The following is a 20175-nucleotide window of genomic DNA, read 5'->3' on the forward strand; positions in this document are numbered from 1 at the left end:
ACTCGGCATGAATGGCAATTTAATATTGCTTGGGGAAAAGTTGTGGCAGAGACAAAACCCTAAGCAGAACCTCTTGCACAGCCAAACTAATTTCATTAGGACTTCTGCAATTGCTGATGACGAGCACAAGATTAGGTGAGAGTTATGCTGTGATGGTTGACTGAAATGTTCAGCACCATGGATGATCCATTGCTATTCCACCACCTCCAGTACAATGCCACCACTAAGTAGATCTTCTCCCTCTCCTTGCAACATTCTGAAGAGATTGTTCCTTCCAAGAGGCCCTCATCTGCTCAGTAATCCCCAACATTGTCTCGCCTCGCATTCCCATGCAGGAGATGAAGCATCTGCTCTTCCAATGCCACCCAAAAAACTCTGTTTTGAGGTGTAACAGTGATTTTCTTGATTTTCAATTTAGTGTCTGTATTTGCTGCTCACAATGAAGACACCCCTACATTGAGAGCAATTTTGGTTTGGGTGTGTAGCCGTCTGGGATGGTCACTTAAAATTAGGTACAGAGAAATTCGCAAAGCCTAGCGGGTAAAATGGACAAGCCAAGACTCAGGCAGGCCCAGAGCCTGAAATGCATATTTGCAAGCAAGAAGTCCAGACGGTATTGAAATCCAGACTAATTAGCATTGTAATGGGGCCGATTAGCATTTGATGGCCCATCTTCACCAAAACAAAGGACTGGTACAAGAGCGACCGGCACAGTCCCAGACATTTCGGTGCCACTCCCTGTTCAGGGGACATGTAAACAACGGGGTTAGTGACCTCTTGGGACACGGCCAGCCATCCAGATCCCCGCCCACTTATTGGTTAGGAATCAAACGGAGTGATCAGGGATCACCCAATTTGTAGGGCCCAAATCGGAGGACCGCCCAAAAGAGCGTGAAAACCCCCAAGTATAAGAAGAAGGGTTCGCCACATGTTCGACCTCTCTTGGACCTGGTACTCCGGTCACGGGCATCTCCAATTGTAGCAACATCAGAAGCAAGTCCAAGTTCAATGCTCGCTACCAGACGGATGAGCCTAGCTGAACAGCAGTCACTCCTTCGGGCTCGAAGATCCAGGATCGAACAACGACCACTGTTCTCTGACCTGTCGGGTGCCCAAAGTTAAGTACAGGTTGTCTTAGTCGATAGGTGTAGTTAACTCGTAGTGTATATGTTGCATGACTAATTGTGTGTAAATAAAGTACCCTTGACCTTGAACTAACTAACTGGTGCTTGGCTCTTTGATCGATAGCTGGTTGAACCTTGTGGTATCATTTTATACCTGGCGACTCTAAGCATTAGAATAATGATAACATAGAAAGAAGGGCAAACTCACTGATGCCATAATTGGAACAGAGCTACAGAAAGGACATAGTAAAAGAAGAAGAAAAGGCAACAGGTGGCCCCTTTGAAAACAACTCTGTTCAGATCAAGTATGATCCAGAGCTTCCAGTCACCTGTTGTTTTAATTATCTGTCCAACTCTCTCTCTTTCTTTATCTGTTATACTGTTAAAATGAAACTTGAGGAACAGCACCTCCCCGGCACTGATTCTTGATTTAGCAATTTTAGATGCTCCATTTTTTGGACAGCAGCTGCTGGTGATAATTGTGAGATAGCCATTGTTCAGAAACCAAGCCAGACCCCAACTTTTGTTTGGATACTGGACGAGAACTCCAAACAATTTTTCTATTTTGTCAAATTGTGAGGGAAGGTGATTTGGATTTCTTTATTGTCACCTGTACCGAGCTACAGTGAAAAGTATTTTTCTACGTGCAGCTCAAACAGATCATTTAGTACATGAAAAATACAACATAATAGGGCAACACAAGGTATACACTGTAATTACATAGACATCGGGTGAAGCATACAGGAGTGTAGTATTAGTCAGATCAGTCCATAAGAAAGTTGTTTAGGAGTCTGGTAACACCAGGGAAGAAGCTGTTTTTAAATCTATTCGGGTGAGTTGTCAGACTTTTGTATCTCCTGCCCGATTGGAGAAGTTGGAAGAGTGAGTGAGGCGGGTGGGGCAGGGTCTTTGATTCTGCTGCCCGCTTTGCCAAGGCAGCGCGTGGTGTGGACAGAGTCAATGGATGGGAGGCGGGTTTGTGTGATGGACTGGGTGATGTTCATGACTCACTGAAGTTTCTTGCGGTCTTGGGCCAAGCAGTTGCCATACCAGGTGGTGATGCAGTCAGATAGGAGGATGCTTTCTATGGTGCACCTGTAAAAGTTGGTGCACCTGTAAAAGTTGGTAAGAGTCAATGTGGTCATGCCGCATTTCCTTAGTTTCCTGAGGAAGTATCGGCGCTGTGTGCTTTCTTGTTCGTGGCGTCGATGTGGGTGGTCAAGGACAAATTTTTTGTGATGTGCACGCCTATGAATTTGAAGCTGTCAACCATCTCCACCTTGGTCCTGTTGATGCAGACAGGGGTGTGTACAGTACTTTGCCTCCTTAAGTCAATGACCAGCTCTTTAGTTTTGCTGGCATTGAGGGAGAGGTTGTTGTCATTACACCACTCCACTAGGTTCTCTATCTCCCTTGTGTATTCTGCCAAAATTCCCTCGGCTTCGGACAAGCCCAAAACATATGTACATGATTCGCCGGACTCCTCTCGCACTGGCCACAACTGTCCTCCACCCCCTCAAAAAAAACTACTCATCCGGGCCACAGTCATAGGAGCCTTGATGGACCACCTTGAACTAGATCAGACTGAGCCTGGCATTGGATGCATTGACTCTCCTCGGGGCTTTCTCCCACAGCCTGACTTCCAACTCCCCTCCCAACTCTTCCTCCCACTTCCTCTTCACCTCCGCGATTGGGACCCCTTCCAACTCCATCAGTTCCTGATATATTTCCGAGACCCTCCCCTCCCCAATCCCTGTTTTAGACATCACCTTATCCTGTAGTCCCCTTCGAGGGAGGCGAGTGAACGTTGGAACTTGCCTCCGGACAAAAACCCATCCCTGCAGGCACCAGAATCTGTTCCCACCCGGTAACTCAAACTCCTCCTCGCCCCTCCAGGCTTGTGGAAACCTTCCTCAATGAAGAGATCCCCAAATATCTCAATCCCTGCCTACTGCCATCTCCTAAAGCCTCCATCCGGCCCTCCCTGGAGCAAATCTGTGATTATCACAGATCGGTGACCATACCGATGTCCACTCCAGTCTCATGTGTCGCTCCATTGTCCCCACACTCTCAGGGCTGCCACTACCACTGGACTTGTGGAGTAACGAGTCGTCGAGAACGGCATGGCTGCCATTAACAGAGCTTTCAGACTCGTGCTCTTGCAAGGTGCTGCCTCCACTCGCTTACACACCAACCCCTCCCCCACTACCCATTTCCTAATCATTGAAATATTGGCTGCCCAGTAATAGTTAATAAAGTTCGGAAGCCCCACCCCCTACAAGGAGGACCTTCCTCACCCTCTGGGCTTTCCCGGTCCATATAAACCCGAGATCTCCACGTTGATCTTCCTAAAAAAAATGCCTTGGGATGACGATTGAGACACTGAAACACAAACAGCAATCTCAGGAGGACTGTCATCTTCACAGTCTGTACCCTCCTCGCCAATGACAGTGGTTGTGATGATTAGGAAATGGGTAGTGGGGGAGGGAATTCCCTATGAAATTCCCTTTCATTTGCTCAGTCCACCTGCCCAAATTTAGTTTCTGCAGCTGACCCCAGTCCAATGCCACCTGAATCCCCAGGTACCTAAAACTCCCTCACTCCACTTTGAACGGCACCTCCCCCATTCTCCTTTCCTGCCCCCCCTTGCCTCGATCGCAAAAACCTCACTCTTACCCATATTCAGTTTGTAACCTGAGAACTGGCCAAATTCCTCCAGTATCTCCATAATTCCTGCAATTCCCCTCAACGGGTCCATTATATAAAGGATCATCCGCGTAGAGTGAGACCTTATGTTTCCCCCCCCCCCCCCCTCTTATTATCCCCCACCAAATGCCCTCAAAGCCATTGCCAAAGGCTCTATGGCCAGTAGTGGGGAGAGTAGATACCCAATCCGCAAATTCCTGCCTGAACCCAAACCTTCCCAAGACATCCCACAGGTCCTTCCAGTCCACCCGATTAAAGGCCTTTTCTGCGTCCATGGCCACCTCAACCTCGCGCCCCTCCACAGGCATCATTATTATGTTTAGGAGCCGCCTAATGTTGGATGTCAGGTGTCGTCCCTTCACAAATCCCATCTGGTCCTCCCCTATTACCCCCGGAACACAATCCTCTATGCGCAAGGCCAAGATTTTTGCCAGCAATTTTCCATCCACATTCAACAGGGAGATTGGGCTCTATGACCCACAACTCTCCGGATCCTTATCCCGCTTCAAAATAAGGAAATTGATGCCTGCGATAACGTTGAGGGGAACATTCCCAGCTCCTTGGATTCATTGGAAGTCTTTACCAGGAGCGGCCCGAACAGCCCGGAAAACATTTGATAAAACTCAACTGGGTATCCGTCAGGCCCCGGGGCCTTACCTGATTGCATATCCCACAATCCTTCTACTACCTCCCCCAGCCCAATTAGGGCTCCCAAACTCTCCACCAACTTTTCATCTATCCTCGGAAACTCCAGCCCCCCACAGAAATCGCTTAATACCCTCCTCCTCGGCTAGGGATTCCGATTTATACAATTCACTGTAAAATTCCCGAAACACACATCATTCACCCCCGCTGGATCCAAAACACCCCCCCCCCCCCCCCCTATTTCTTTCTTTCCCAATCTTTCTCGCCCCCTCCTGTTTCCTCAGCGGATGCGCCAGTATCCTGTTGGCTTTTCCCCATATTCACAGACCGCCCCTTTTACCTTCCTCAGTTGTCCCTCTGCCATACCTGTGGACAGGAGCTCAAATTCCTTACGGTCTCTGACGCCCCTTCAGAAGCCCGTCATCTGGAGACCTAGCATACCTCCTGTCCACCTGTAAAATTTTGCCTACCAGCCTGTCTAACTCCACCCGCTCAGCCTTCTCCTTATGGGCCTGAATTCAGATGAGATCCCCCCCAAATAACCGCCTTCAGTGCTTCCCACACCCCCTCAGCCAAAACCTCACCTGTGTCATTAATCTTTCTATATCCCCGAATGGCCTCCCTCACTCGCTTGCACACCTCCTCCTCCGCTAACAGCCCTATATTTAACCTCCACTGTGGGCGCTGGGCCTTTCCTTTGTTAACTTGCAGGTCTACTCAGTGTGGGGCGTGATCTGACACCATAATTGCTGAATATTCAGCACCTGAAGGGGCTGGTTTAGCACAATATGCTAAACAGCTGGCTTGTAATGCAGAACGGGTTCAATTCCTGTACCAGCCTCCCCGAACAGGCGCCGGAATGTGGCGACGAGGGGCTTTTCACAGTAACTTCATTGAAGCCTACTTGTGACAAGTGATTATTATTAATTATTATCAACTACCTCAGCCAGCAGCGTTTTGTCCAACACAAAGTCTATCCCAGAGTACACCTAGTGCACATGGGAGTAGAATGAAAACTCCTTGACCTCCCAAATCTCCACGGATCAAACCCCTCCCCATGCGCTACATAAACCCCCGCTGCTCCTTTGCCATAGCTGTTACCTTCCCAGACCTGGCACTCGACCGATCCAGCCTGGGATCCAAGATAGTGTTGAAATCTCCCCCCATAATCAATTGATGCCAGTCCAGATCCGGGATCTTCCCTGGCACCCAGTTTGGGGCATATATATTTACCAATACCACGGCCATTCCCTCCAATTTCCCACTAACCGTAATACATCTATCCCCCCCCCCCTCCCCCAAAATCCCGGCCTCTGTTCCGCCTCTATATTCCCCACCTTGAATGCCACCTGCTTATTGACCAGGATTGCCACCTCTCTCGTTTTAAACCCTAATCCAGAATGGAACACCTGTCCAATCCATCCCATCCTGAACCTAACCTAAATGTTCCATGTGACCAGCCTGGTCCCGATTCTCTCTTTTCCCCCCCCCCCAAAACCATCACCACCACCATGCGTCTTCATCTCACCCCCCCACTTTGCTTCCATGAACTAGCCTGCCCTGCTAGCCTGGCAGCCCCCGCCCATTGCACCTAGCATCTTACCCCCCACTAGTTTCCCTGCCCCCTCCTCTTAGTGCAAACATTTGAAACAATCGAAACAAAGGCAAGAAATAAAAACAAACAAGCCATCCCTCCCAAGGTCCGAACCCAAAGACCCACCCCATCTCCTTTAACAAAGAACTATACATCAGCAAACCCCAAGCAAGACCGCAAAAATATAAAGAAACAAGCAGAACCCCCAAAATAAATCCGAACAACGCAAACCCAAAGTATTTACAGAACATAGTTCAGATCTCCTCAAAATTCAAGGTCCTCCTTCTCCTGCCAGCCTACTCTCCTTCATAAAGTTCGCTGCCTCCTCCGCTGAGCCAGAGTACAACTCCCGGCCCCCATAGGCGAGCCGGGTACCGTAGACCAAACTTTATGCCCTTCTTGCATAGGGCCGACTTGACCCTATTAAAGCTTGCCCTCTTCTTCGAAAGCTCTGCTCCCAGGTCCTGGTACACCCGGAACTTGACATCTTCCCAAGTGCGTCGCCTCGTCTGCCTGTCCCACCTCATAATATGTTCCTTGTCCAGGAACCGATGTAATCGTACCACCATCAGCCTCGGTGGCTCTCTCTCTTTCCCCCCCCCCTTCCCCGGCTTGTGCATCAGTGCCCTGTGTGCCCAATCCACCTCCAATGGTCGATTAAAATGCAACTTCTCCAACATCTTCCCCATGTACGCACCAGAATCCGATCTTGCGATTCCCACCGGCAGACCCACGATCCGAATGTTCTGCCTCCGAGAACGATTTTCTAGGTCCTCCACTTTCTCCAGCAGTCTCTTCTGCTGGGCACGCAGCATCCCAATCTCTGCCGCCATTGAGTTGGCTGTTCCTCTTGTTGCCCCGCCTTCTCCTCTTAACCTCTGGATTGCCTGTCCCTGCCCTGCCTGTCGCATCTCCATGCGGTCAACCACTGCCTTGATAGAGTCCACCGACCGGGCCAGGTCCTCTGCACTCTCCTTCCGCTGTTGGGTGAACTTCTCATTGAAGCTCACCGGCTGGCCCATCGACCACTGAGCTGACTGGGTCCGACCCCCTGTTCATCCGCCATCACCACGCCGCGTTGTCCGCTCCTCACTCGCCACCATCACCTGGTTCATTCTTTTCCAGTTTCTTCTGGACTGCAGCTCCATAAACTAGGGGTCAATTTCTTCTGTTCTTTTGCACCTTTCCTCTACAAAATTCCTACAACAAACTTGTGTAAAGGCCACAAAAAGACCACCATGAGCAGGAGCTGCCAAATGTGTGACCGCTCACTCCATGGTCACCTCTGGAACCGACCGAGATCCCACCCACTACTGTCGTGCCGTCAGCAAACTTGTAGATAAAGAGTAAGCCAGATTTTGCCACGCAGTCATGCGTGTATCGGGGGTATAGTAGGGGGCTAAGTATGCAGCCTTGCTGGGCCCCGGTATTGAGGACTATCACTGAGAAGGCATTGTTGTTTATTCTTACAAATTGTGGTCTATGGGTCAGAAAGTCGAGGATTCAGTTGCAGAGTGAGGAGCCAAGTCCTAGGTTTTAGATCTTATATGCGAGCTTGGCTGGGATTATGGTGTTGAAGATGGAGCTGTAGTCAATAAATAGTCTGATGTAAGAGTCCGTATTGACAAGATGCTTCAGGGAAGAGTGTAGGGCCACGGCAATGGCGTCTGCTGAGGAGCGGTTGCGGCAGAATGCGAATTGCAGTGGATCTAGGCATTCTGGGAGAATGGAGTTGATGTGCCTCATGAGCAACATCTTGAAGCACTTCATTCCAATCGATGTCAGGGCCACCGGACGATAGTCATTGAGGCATGTTGTCTAGTTCTTATTTGGCACCAGTATGATGGTGGTCTTCTTCAAATAGGTGGGGACCTCAGAACGGAATCGGGAAAGGTTGAAGATGTCCGCGAGCACATTTGCCAGCTGGTCCATGCAGGATCTGAGTGCGCGACCTGGGACCCTGTCCGGACCCTTCGCCTTCTGAGGGTTCACTTTCAGGAAGGCCGATCTGACTTTGGAAGCTGTGACGGTGGGTATGTGTGTGTCTGGTGCTACCGTGGCAGTCAACAGCAGTTTGATGGTTTCCTGCTCGAACCGAGCATAGAATGCATTGAGTTCATGGGGGAGGGGTGCTGCTGCTGGAGATTCTGCTCGGCCTTGCTTTGTAGCTTGCAGCTTTGTAGCTGACGAGAGTCTAACGCTGGTCTATGACTCTAGCTTGGTCTAATACTGTCTCTTGGCATCCTGGATGACTTTTTGGACATCGTACCTGGATTTCTTGCTTAGGTCAGGGTCACCTGATTTGAATGCCTGAGACCTGGCCTTCAGTAGGACGTCAATCTCTCGGTTACGCCATGGTTTCTGGTTGGGGAATGTATGCACTCCTACTTTGGCACGCAGTCGTCCACACGTTTGCTGATGAAGTCTGTGACGGTGGTGGCATACTCGTTTAGGTTGGTCGCTGAGTTCTTAAATATGGACCAGTCGACTGACTCCAAACAGTCATGCAGGAGTTCATCTGTTTCCTCGGACCAGCACTGCACGATCTTCTTACCCAGATTCTCCCGCTTAAGTTTCTGTTTGTATGCTGGGAGAAGGAGCACCGTCTTATGGTCTGATTTTCCAAAGTGCAGTCGGGGGATAGAACGGTAGGCGCCTTTGATTTTTGTGCAGCCGTGGTCGAGAGTGTTGTCACCCCTGGTGGGACAGGAGATGTGTTGGTGGAATTTTGGCAGTACACTCTTGAGGTTGGCCTTGTTGAAGTCCCCGGCCATGATGAACAAGGCCTCTGGGTGTTCCTGTGTACAGTTCGTCCAGCACTGCCTTCATTTCTGCCTGCGATGGGATGTCGACCATTGTGAAAGTGGCTGAAGTAAACTCACGTGGAAGATAATACGGGTGGCATATCACGGTCAGGTATTCCAGGTCCAGGAAGCAGTAGGTCGCCAGGGTCGCCACTTCTAAGCACCAGGAGCGGTAGATGGGGAGGCAAATCCTTCCACCCTTTGCTTTGCTTGATGATGCCATGCAGTCCATCCAGTGAATTGAGAAGCCTTCAGGCTAAATGGCTCAGTCCGGCGAGGCTGGGGTGAGCCATATCTCTGTGAAACAGAGCACACAGTAGTCTCTTACTTCCCTCTGAGAGGTAAGTCTAGCGTTAAGTTCGTCCAGCTTGTTTTTGATCTCTTGGATGTTTGCCAGGAATATGCTGGGGAGAGGAGTCTTGAAATCGTGATGCTTTAGTCTCACCTGCAGACCGCCAGTCTTCCTCGTTTCCTCGGTCGGCGGCCACATCTAGATGGTCCCGGAATCTGATGCGAGAAGCTTTAATAAGGTCAAGTCGGCCCTATGCGTGGAAGGTAGGGGGTTGCATCTCGCAGGGGCCGGGTGCAGGTTGTGTTTTTGAGGTTGCTGGGGGCATGTTTGTGATTCGATTGGGTCCTGCCGTTCTGCGAGTATGCACCATGCTGTGCGTTTAGGTCCTCGCGTGGGGTCTCCGCTGTTTTGGGCATCTTGTGTCACAGGCAGGGGCTTCTTGAGTCGGGTTGGGCCGGGTCCTGTGTTCTGCTCCTTCCTTGGTCGCTCCTGGGGTCGGGCCTTGGAGTAGGCCTATTTAGGCCTCCCCGTGGGTTGTTCTTTCCTTCATCCTTAGGCAAGTCAAGTCGCTGGGCGGGTCTCTCCTGGTCGGGTAGCTGGGTGTGCCGGGTCTCGTGGTCAGATACTCTGGGGGCTGGTGTTGGTTTGTAGGCCTGGTCGGGCGCTCCAAAGTCTCGGTCGGGTCAAAATCGAGGTTGGGGCCGCATTTCCGGTTAGGGCCTCGGGTCGAGTCAAGTCAACAGGAGTTCAGCCGGGTCGGGTCGAGTCGGTTCATCAGGTCCACTCCATGGGCCTCGGAGGATCTTCAAATCTGCAAGAGAAGATAAAAGAGAGAGGTTAGTGTTAGTGTTAGAATAAAGTTTTAAGTTTAGTACGGTTATAGGAGCTGTCGGGAGCAGATTTGTTTGAGAGAGTTTGCAGAGTCGCCACGCTCCAGCGCCAGCTTCTGTGATTCACGCTAAGAATGATGACTCAGACCAGTAGGTATCTTTTATGTTAAAATAAACTTTAATCAAACTTTAATTTAAGTACAGAATTAACCACATTGACATCAAAGAAATAGCTTTACAATTATCAGTTAAACAGTTCTTAAACATAAGTAAAAACTTAAACTTATGTTCTAGACCTGCGACTAGCTTTAAGCAACCCAAACAGTTCAGCTGTCACTTATAAATTTAACAAAATTGTTTACTTGCTTGGCATTGTAGAGACCTTTAGAGAGTGTTCCTTTCAAGCGCACACCAAAGTGTACTTCTACTTAACCTAACAACATTTGGTAAAGCTAGTGTTGAACTTATCCTATATCAGACTAAAAAACTACAGACAGACTTGGCTCCTCCCGTTAATAACATCTATATCCCACGAAGTTCCATGACCTACTTAGCTAGAACTAAGCACTGCTGCCTCATAAATCATGTACACTCCAGGGAATCTCCAGCTTTATCTGTAACCAAGTAAGTGGTTAAAATCAAGAATTACTTCACTCTTTTATGACTCCAATAATGATCTTTATTATTATTAATCGTTGACGCAAACTGGAGGAACAACATCTCATCTTCCGGTTAGGCACACTGCAGCCTTCCAGTCTCAACATTGAATTCAACAACTTCAGATGATTAGCTCTACCCCACCTCGACCCATTTGTTTTCATCCCATTTCATTTTAACTTTTTTTTTTACTATTTATTTCTCTCTTGTCTTTCTTTACATTCACCCCCCCCCCCCCCCCCCCATCTTAACCACCTTTCGTTACCCTTTATCCCCTTTGCTTCCCCCTTCCCCTCCCCCCACATCTACATCTGTCACAGTTTATCCTCTGATGTTAGTTTCTCTGCAGTCTGGCCGTTCACACCTTTTGCTCTCTCTGGGGACTGCCATTAGCACTCTTTCCCCTTGCTTTCTGTGGCTATTAGCATCCCATTTCCCTGGTTTCTGTGGCTATGACTCATCTTTCATTCTCACTCCACAATATAAATATTTCCCACTTTCTCTGACTTTAGCTGTGACAAAGGGTCATCTGGACTCGATGTTAGCTCTTTTCACTCCTTACAGATGCTGCCAGACCTGCTGAGATTTTCCAACATTTTCTTTTCCTCAGGTGAATGAGAAAGGATCAGTGCTCCGAAAGCTAGTGTTTGAAACAAACCTGTTGGACTTTAACTTGCTGTTGTAAGACTTCTTACTATGATTGTATAGTACAGTGAGTTTGATACATAATTAGGAATTAAGTTGTGCTTTTTTTGTAAGATATCTTGATCCTGTTTTTTTAACTTCTTGCCGTTCTCTTGGCTCCTACACTGTTAGTCGTAATTGGTTATAATAACTGGAATAAACAAATAGAATGGCAAACAAAACCCTGACCATATTGGTAGGACCACAGCACAGACCTTGTGGAGACCAAGTCCTGCCTTCATGCTGAGGACATTCCCTATCGGATTGTGTAGCACTACCACATGATAAATGGAATACATTCAGAACAGATCATCAGAACTTTAAACTAGTCAGTGGTGGGGAGGACTCAGTTGGAAAAGATAGTATATATAATAATTCAAACAAATACAATTCACAGTCATAATTTGTACCTTGGGCACAGCAGGTAAAAGGAAAAATAAAGCTGTAAAGTTTTTAAAGCAGGAGAAAGAAAAAGGAAACTTGAGTTAAATATTAGAGCAAAATGACAAGTTTGGTGTTTGGTCCAAAAGAGGTGTTCTTAATACAAATGCACAGAACATAAGGGACAAATTGAATGAATTGTAGGAACAAATTTAACTTGAAGTGTATGACATGGTGAGCTACTCCTGACAAGTTTCAGATCTGATGAAAGGTTAATGTCCTGAAATATTAACTTTGCTTCTCAATCTATAGATACTGCCTGACCTGCTGAGTATTTCCAACATTTTCTGTTTATATAAGCTTCCAAATTTCGATTTGGACATTGTTCTTTTAGATTGGAAAATTGTGCACTATTTAAGAAAGGCAAGAGGTGGAAACCAGGTAATTATAGACCAGTTAGCCTAACATCTGTTGTTGAGAAATTATACTAGGCAAGAGTCTATAATTAAGAAGAGAGTGACGGAATACCTTAAATTTTCAGCTGCTCGGAGAAAGCCAGCATGAGCTTATAAAGGATAGGCCATGCATAATAAATTTGATTGAATTTTTTTTGAAGAAGTTACTAAGAGCCTTATAAGAGCCTTTATATATGCAATTTAATATGGACTTCCAGAAGACATTCAGTAGGGTCCCTCATAAGAGACTATTAGCTCAAGTTGAAGCCCATGGAACTGGAAGTAAAGTATTGATTGAGTAGCAGGTGTCAGACTGTAGAGATATTGAGCAGGTTTTGGGAGGATGTGATTAATGGTGTTCCTCAAGGAGCTGTGTCGGAGCATCAAACTATTCATTACATTAGAATGGAAAGCCACATATCCAAATTTGCTGGTGACAAAAAGATGGACAGCATTGTAAGGAGTTCAGATGAATGCATAAAATTCCAGAGGTTATGTGGGAAAAAAATTGGTAAATGGATTTCAGTCTATAGTGAAAAGGATAGAAGAGTGCTTTCTAAATGGTGAGAAACTAGGGGCAGTGGTGGCTGAAAGAAACTCGAGTCCACTATATAAATCATTAAAATGCCATGAATAGGTGCAGAAAATAATTTTAAGAGGGGAATGGAATGCTGGCCATTGGTCAGAATACAGGAGGTAAAAGCCAAGCTTGAGCTATACATAGCTCTTGATAAGCCACAGCTGGGGTACTGAGAGCAGTCCTGGGCACCGGAAGGAGATGTTGGCCTTGGTGGATGTCTGGATTCCAAGTGTTAAGTTCTGAGGAGATTTTATGCAAACTTGGGTTGTATTTCCTTGAATTTAGAAGGGTAAAGGGAACAGATAAGGTAGGGAGAGAGAAACCTTTACAGCTGATTGGGGAATCTCTGGGCAGAGCCTGACCGTTTCAGCAGTAAAATTCAGAAATGCTAATACATGCAGAGTGGTAGAAGGTTGGCAGCAAATGGCAATCTATCCAAAGCTGTTGATGGATGTGGGACAATTTTTTATTTTCTCACCATCTGAGAAGTTTGCAGCCATAAGCAGTTCCAGTGCTATCTCTGGTGCAATTGGAAATTCAAGAATCTCTGTAGAACTGTTGGTGTAGTGAACCTTGTAGGTAAATACATGCACACTTTTCATTGTACATAGAATGGATCTCTCAAATTTACTTTGTTTCATTTTCACAAACTATCTAGGGCCACTCAACATGCCTTTAATAGTGCCAGAAGTTAATGCATGTTCTCACTTTACAATAAATTAATGGCCATCAGAGATCAACTTGACATATATATAATCAGGGCCTTCACCGGTCCTCCATAGGTCCCTTCTTCTCCATTCATTTTTTCGAAAATAATGAGGTACCGATTAATAAAAAAAAAAACTTTTCAAACATTGAGTCATGTGCATTGGCTGGCTTCATACCATGTTTGCGTAGCCTATTGATGTCCAGGCTCGGGTACAAAGAACCGCCACCTGTAGATCAGGAAACCGTGCCGACCCATGGCTTCCAAGAGAAACCATGAGCTTATTAATTGGTTCAACTGATGTGGGGCTAATTGGCCTACTGCTGTTTAATGTCTTGATAAACTGTGGACAACAGACAAAGGAGATATCACCTCATTTCACCATGTTGGAGGTTGCTGCCAGATTAGAATCTCGCAAGTGTTGGTATTGCACATGCGATATAGCATTAATTTAAACACTAGAATAAAGATGAGGAATAAGATTCATTAAATTTGATCATGAAGGTTGAACTAAGCAAGGCTACATCTTGTTTGTCCGAATAATTCTTATGGATGATCTGAGCATGACTATTAGGAATTCCACATTAAATCATAAATAGTGCGACTCACTTTATTGGATTTTATATTCTAAAATGCTGACAAAAGACAATTGACATTGAATTATGATTTTGTTAAATTGCTATGTTTTACTCAGTCTTTTGGAATAAGTGGTTATCTAACATCATGACTCTTGGGAAAACTTGAGTATTTGTCAAGAAACACTGATCTACTGCCTGAGTTTCAGCACCGGTTTTATCCATGCACTGGTCTAAAGATTTTTCATCACTGACAGGTTCCACTTCATCAGAAGATTCACTTAGCACTAATGTATTGCCGAGGAACCTCTTTCTTTCGTCTGAACATTGTGATGATATGCATAAAGCAATTTGTACATAATATTATACATGACCTCCAACCACCAGGTAGCGGCATAAACCCACCACGTGACCCTGTGTCTGGGGAGTTGGAAGTAAACCGTGTTGGTGGATAGACGTATTTTGCAATAGCTCTATAATAGTTAGTTAGTGTTAGTAGTTTGTTATTTCTTCATTCTAGTTACCTTTACCATGCAGTTGTTTCATAATCAATTATTTAAACTAGAGGTTCTGTAGTGCATCATTCATATCGGCCAGTCTACAAAACATGACAAATATATGACCAACTAATCCTCCTAAATAAAGCTCGTTACGTGAAGTTTCAATCTCAAACCTGTGATTTGCACTGATATCCTAAATGTGAAATGGTGTTGAAAGTAATTTGGAAAGTCTGATTAATTGTAAATGAATGCTCTGCTACTGCAACTCCGCCCTTTATTTTAATATGGTATTATTTGTTCTGTAAAGAGGTCTTGAAATAATTTAAAGTTCCCATTTCAACAATGGCATATTTTCTTTGTTAATGGCATGATAAAATCTATGTAGATTTGTGTACGTTATGTATTGCTTTAAAACTGGGAAGATAATGAATGCAGGATTACAAAAGTCTGGAACAATGCTCTCGTCAATGACATGGTGAAACATACTTCTAATATTAGGGGGAAACAGTGATAAGAGGTTAGCGCATAATTGAGCCAATTCTTGTGGAAATTGTTTCAATTAGAGCATTCAGTGCATTGGGAGAGAACACGCTGGAAGCTGAAAAGTTGAATGTTAAGCAACTTCTCAAAAAGCTCTAGCAGTTATTTCAATTTGAAAACTGGATTTTTATTGAGATTTTAAAAGACTTGTTTGCTTACCAGTAATTTAAAGTTAATTGTTTGTTTTAGAAAAAGCAGTAATTTAGTCACAAGGCTGCTGTTAATAGAGTATTTCTTGAGTTCTTGTTGGTCTCCATTATCCTATACATCTGTGTACTCGACTTGCAATAAATATTGCTTGATTGCTCCTCCCGCCGCTTGTTTGATTGCTCCTCCCGCCGCTCGTTTGATTGCTCCTCCCGCTGCTTGTTTGATTGCTCCTCCCACCGTTCGTTTGATTGCTCCTCCCACCGCTCGTTTGATTGTTCCCCCTGCCACTCTATTGCTCCCCCACCGCTCGTTTCATTGCTCCCCCGCTGCTCGTTCGGTTGCTCCCCTGCCGCTCGTTCGGTTGCTCCCCTGCCGCTTGTTCGAATGCTCCCTTCGGTGCGGGTTCGATTGCCGCTCCCTGCGCCCCGCCGCTCGCTCGGCCGCTCCCTGCGCCCCGCCGCTCGCTCGGCCGCTCCCTGCGCCCCGCCGCCCGCTCGGCCGCTCCCTGCGCCCCGCCGGCCGCTCGGCCGCTCCCTGCCGCCGGGCCGCTCGGCCGCTCCTGCGCCAGCCGCTCGCTGGCGCTCCCTGCGCCGCCGGCCGCGCCGGCCGCTCCCTGCGCCCCGCCGGCGCGCTCGGCCGCTCCCTGCGCCCGCGGCCGCTCGGCCGCTCCCTGCGCCCCGCCGGCCGCTCGGCCGCTCCCTGCGCCCCGCCGGCCGCTCCCTGCGCCCCGCCGCTCGCTCGCCCGCTCCCTGCGCCCCGCCGCTCGCTCGGCCGCTCCCTGCGCCCCGCCGCTCGCTCGGCCGCTCCCTGCGCCCCGCCGCTCGCTCGGCCGCTCCCTCCGCCCCGTCGGCCGCTCGGCCGCTCCCCTCCGCCCCGCCGCTCGCTCGGCCGCTCCCTGCGCCCCGCCGCTCGCTCGGCCGCTCCCTGCGCCCCGCCGCTCGCTCGGCCGCTCCCTGCGCCCCGCCGCTCGCTCGGCCGCTCCCTGCGCCCCGCCGCTCGCTCGGCCGCTCCCTGCGCCCCGCCGCTCGCTCGGCCGCTCCCTGCGCCCCGCCGCTCGCTCGGCCGCTCCCTCAGCCCCGCCGCTCGCTCGGCCGCTTCCTCCGCCCCGCCGCTATCTCCGTCCATCTTGCCATCCGAAGTTGCAAATTACATAGAAACCAAAAGACTAATAATGCTTCTGCTGAATTTTGTGTGTTCAGTTATGTCGCATGCAGCTAAACATCATAACCCTCCATGTTCCTTTTTCCCAGATGCCATGTCATCTCCTGTGAGAAGAAAAAACAGACTTTTGAAAGAAACTCTCAGCCAATTCGGGAGAGAAATTAATATGGAAAATTTCTCGTGAATCTCCAAAGGCAATCAACAAGAAGTTTCCAATGATAACAATTACCACATCACCAACAAGAGCTGCAGCAGTTCAAGGAGGGACTGCCTGCCCCTTTCTCAGGATGTTTAGGGACGGGACATAAGTAGCACCCTGCCTGCATCACCCACATTAAGAGAACAAAATAAACTTGTACTAACTTTATTTGAGAGTCGATTGAATAGTGTTTTAATGTTGACCTGCAGTTAAGTATATTCCGAAGTATTGAAGAGGGATGATCTCTACAACTAAACTTTAATTTGGATGTGTGTGTAATCTAACTGCCAAGTAGGAAGTTGGGACATCATGGAGCTCCATCAGGAATTTCCGTGCTTGATGGGCTAGTAAAGAATTCTACTTCAGAACCTTAAATTACGTTTTGAATCTTTGCCTCGGGGCCAAACTGCTGAGAAAATTAATTTAGTTTCTGGCTCTTAAGGAATGCAAAGGAGCCGAAATGAGGGAAAAGTGCATCTCATTCCCTAGAGAATCTTATGTGAGATTAAAGCTTTCTCATCTTGCTACTTGCTCCACACCTTTTTAAAGCTGCACCTTTTCCATGGGCTGAGTTGCAGACTGGTATACTCCTAAAGTCCAGATGTCCTGCTGAGGGATGCACTGATGGTTGGGGCAGCCATCATAAAGACCAAATACAAAAAGGTCACTGTCTAACTACAATAGCACAACAAGTGCACATAGTTCACATTGTGTACAATCCTTTATGCAGCGGGGACTGTTTTGGCATCAAATGTACATGTACATTGTAAGTTGTTACAACCCTCTTGGGTGAGATTCCACTTAGTTGCAGATCAGGGCGCGACCCCTCAATTTGCCACCATCTGGCTGAATACCCCCAAATTGTTACAACCCCGGATGAGGGAGGGAGGAACTGGTTCACTGCTGTTAAATCTTGTTGCGACTACCAGAGGGGTTTGAATTATCAATAAAAGGGCCCTTTTCGTGGATATTAATTTACCCAGGAGCTGATTTATTCAGGCTTTCTTGAGTTCAAGGTTGAGATTATTAATTATTAAAGGCAAAGACACGGTAAAACACGTGAATATACATTCTTACAGATTATCAGGGAGAATTAAGTTCAAAGTAAATTAGTCATTTTTTAAAAAGGGATACGAACAGACCTTGTTGACTCATGGGGAGCGGATGATTGTACATTGCGATTCAAGATTCCAGTAGACCTGTCTTCAATAGGCGAGTAGTTGGTTTTGTGGTTCCAGTATTCTGTACATTTGTGGAGAAGCTTCCCAGTTCACTTTTCAGCTGTGGTCTTTGCTGACTTGATTGGCTGCCACAGTCATAGAGAGATTCAGTATAAACCTGCTAAACAACAGTTGCAGAGGCACTGGGTCCCAGGTTCGATTCCCGCTTGGGTCACTGTCTGGGTGGAGTCTGCACGTTCTCCCCGTGTCTGCGTGGGTTTCCTCCGGGTGCTCTGGTTTCCTTCCACATGTCCTGAAAGACATGCTTGTTTGGTGAATTGGACATTCTCCCTCTGTATACCCGAACAGGCAGCGGAATGTCGCGACTAGGGGCTTTTCACAGTAACTTCATTGCAGTGTAATGTAAGCCTACTTGTGAGTTCTCGCTAGCTTTTCTGTGTCCAACTTCCTGTACATGGTTTCACAGGACACACACAAACAGACAGCTTGGGGCAGCTTTCAGCTTGCCGTTAGCCCATTCCTTGCATAGGCCAAGTTGGAAGGAAAATCCACCTGGGCATTACATGGGGAATCTCTTGATATGGCTATTATGCCCTTTTGTCTCCGTCTGAGATGGCAATTGGCTTCTGGATGCTTTTAGAATGACGTTGTCGAGTAAAAGGGTGGGCTTCCATAATCTCTTAGAGAATCACCATGCAGCAATTGAGCAGTGACTTGTGTATGCCCATTTTTTAAAAAAACCCGATATTTTGGGATAAAATTCGGTGTTCTTTTCCTTCACTGTGACAGATATAGCATGTAATTATATGTGAAACACCTCAGAGTACCATGTGTTGTATTGAAATAATCTAAACCGTACTGGTACTTGCATAGTATCAACTTTGAATAGTTATGCAATGTATAAAATTTAATTAAATATATTTTTTTAACAAGAGCTTTACAATTTAGTTTTGTTGGAACCTGCCTTGCAATTAACCAGCAAGTAAGATGCTCTGACGCATTGATCTGATTAAAATTGGGGAGACAACTACATTGAGGCAAAGGAAGAATTCAAGACAAGATTAAGGTCTGATGGCTGACATTTGGACATTATCTCCTCTTGCCCGCACTACTACTTTAGCAACTTCCTAAAATGCATACTTTACAGTAAGTTGATAGCAGAGGTCATTTCCTCGACCAGGCTAGCTTTCAGCCTCTAAGTGATAAATTTGTCATGATACCGTCATAGGATCTCTTTAGCACAACTGTAATTTCTGTCTGAGAGGAGATATACACTTGGGGGAGTTCGTGTCGGGTAGAAATTTGCCTTTCTTTGACTGAACAACCTCCAAAGGGCATTCACCAACCAGAGAAGGAAAGGAGCATTTGGATATGTTGTACAAAATCTGTTTTTAAGTGAATTTATGTATGCTTTGAAATAATTGCTTCAAAAGTAGGAATAGTATGATGGCATTAAACTGACTGGCTTGACTGCTTAAAAACACTGTCACAGAGGGGTCAAATAGCTGTAACATTATGATTCTAAAAAAGCATCTTTACTGGAACTGTGGAAAGGTTGCGTAAGACCTGGAATAGGAGTGCATCAGCAGCTGTCCCATTAGCCCAAAGAATCTAAATATATTTTGGAGGAAGATTTGAGTGACAAAAGCGATGTCAATCAGATTTGGGACTATTTTTCTTCAGTCAATACTGCACAGACTTAGAACATAGAACATAGAACAGTACAGCACAGAACAGGCCCTTCGGCCCTCGATGTTGTGCCGAGCAATGATCACCCTACTTAAACCGGTGGCACAGTGTTGATGCCGATTCATGGAGAACACAGATCATGAAGATGAACGTAAGCAACAGCAAAGTCACCACTGCTTCCAGGTTTGACTGTGAATCATGATTACTGGTGTTCTGTATGGGAACAAGTGTTTAGAGATACCTGTTCAGTATTGTGAGGTAAACTACGTAATGTAATGGAAATTTTAACCAATTTTAAACCACCTGGAGGGAAATGGAGAACTCCTTTCTCGAAGATTCCTCCTTGGAACATGATCCTGATTACATTAAGATTTGAAGAATGGTGGGGGAAAATGCAACCACAGATATTCATATTCCATTTATACAGCACAAGTTGGAAGCTGAATTGGAAAAATACTGAATAAAAGGAAGTATGTTGCCACCTTATATAATTGTAACGTGGTGCCACTTGACCGTGAATTGCTGGTGAAGTGGAATTACTTCAGCAGCCTTGGCTCACTTCTGATGTGAACATTTCATGCAAAGTTGAGGTTTAAACCTAACTACATATGCATTGATGAATTCATTGCAATGGAGAAGAAAAATTATTTCAAAAATTCAGTGGTGTGAAATTATTTTAATGAATTGATGCAATAGACTTGGTCTAGTTATCTTGATTTGAG

The 20175-nt window shown here is 46.6% G+C and overlaps 1 protein-coding gene and 1 pseudogene across 1 annotated transcript in view; one reads left to right on the top strand and one right to left on the bottom strand.

Moving 5' to 3' along the window:
* LOC119978229 (liprin-alpha-2-like) overlaps positions 1–20175 on the top strand; it is a 768706-nt gene that overhangs the window by 105352 nt on the left and 643179 nt on the right. The gene's annotated exons all lie outside the window — the stretch shown is intronic.
* LOC119978171 lies at positions 9897–13554 on the bottom strand (annotated as a pseudogene).

Source organism: Scyliorhinus canicula, chromosome 15 (assembly GCF_902713615.1).
Source record: "Scyliorhinus canicula chromosome 15, sScyCan1.1, whole genome shotgun sequence".
In the NCBI taxonomy this organism is placed as follows: domain Eukaryota; kingdom Metazoa; phylum Chordata; class Chondrichthyes; order Carcharhiniformes; family Scyliorhinidae; genus Scyliorhinus; species Scyliorhinus canicula.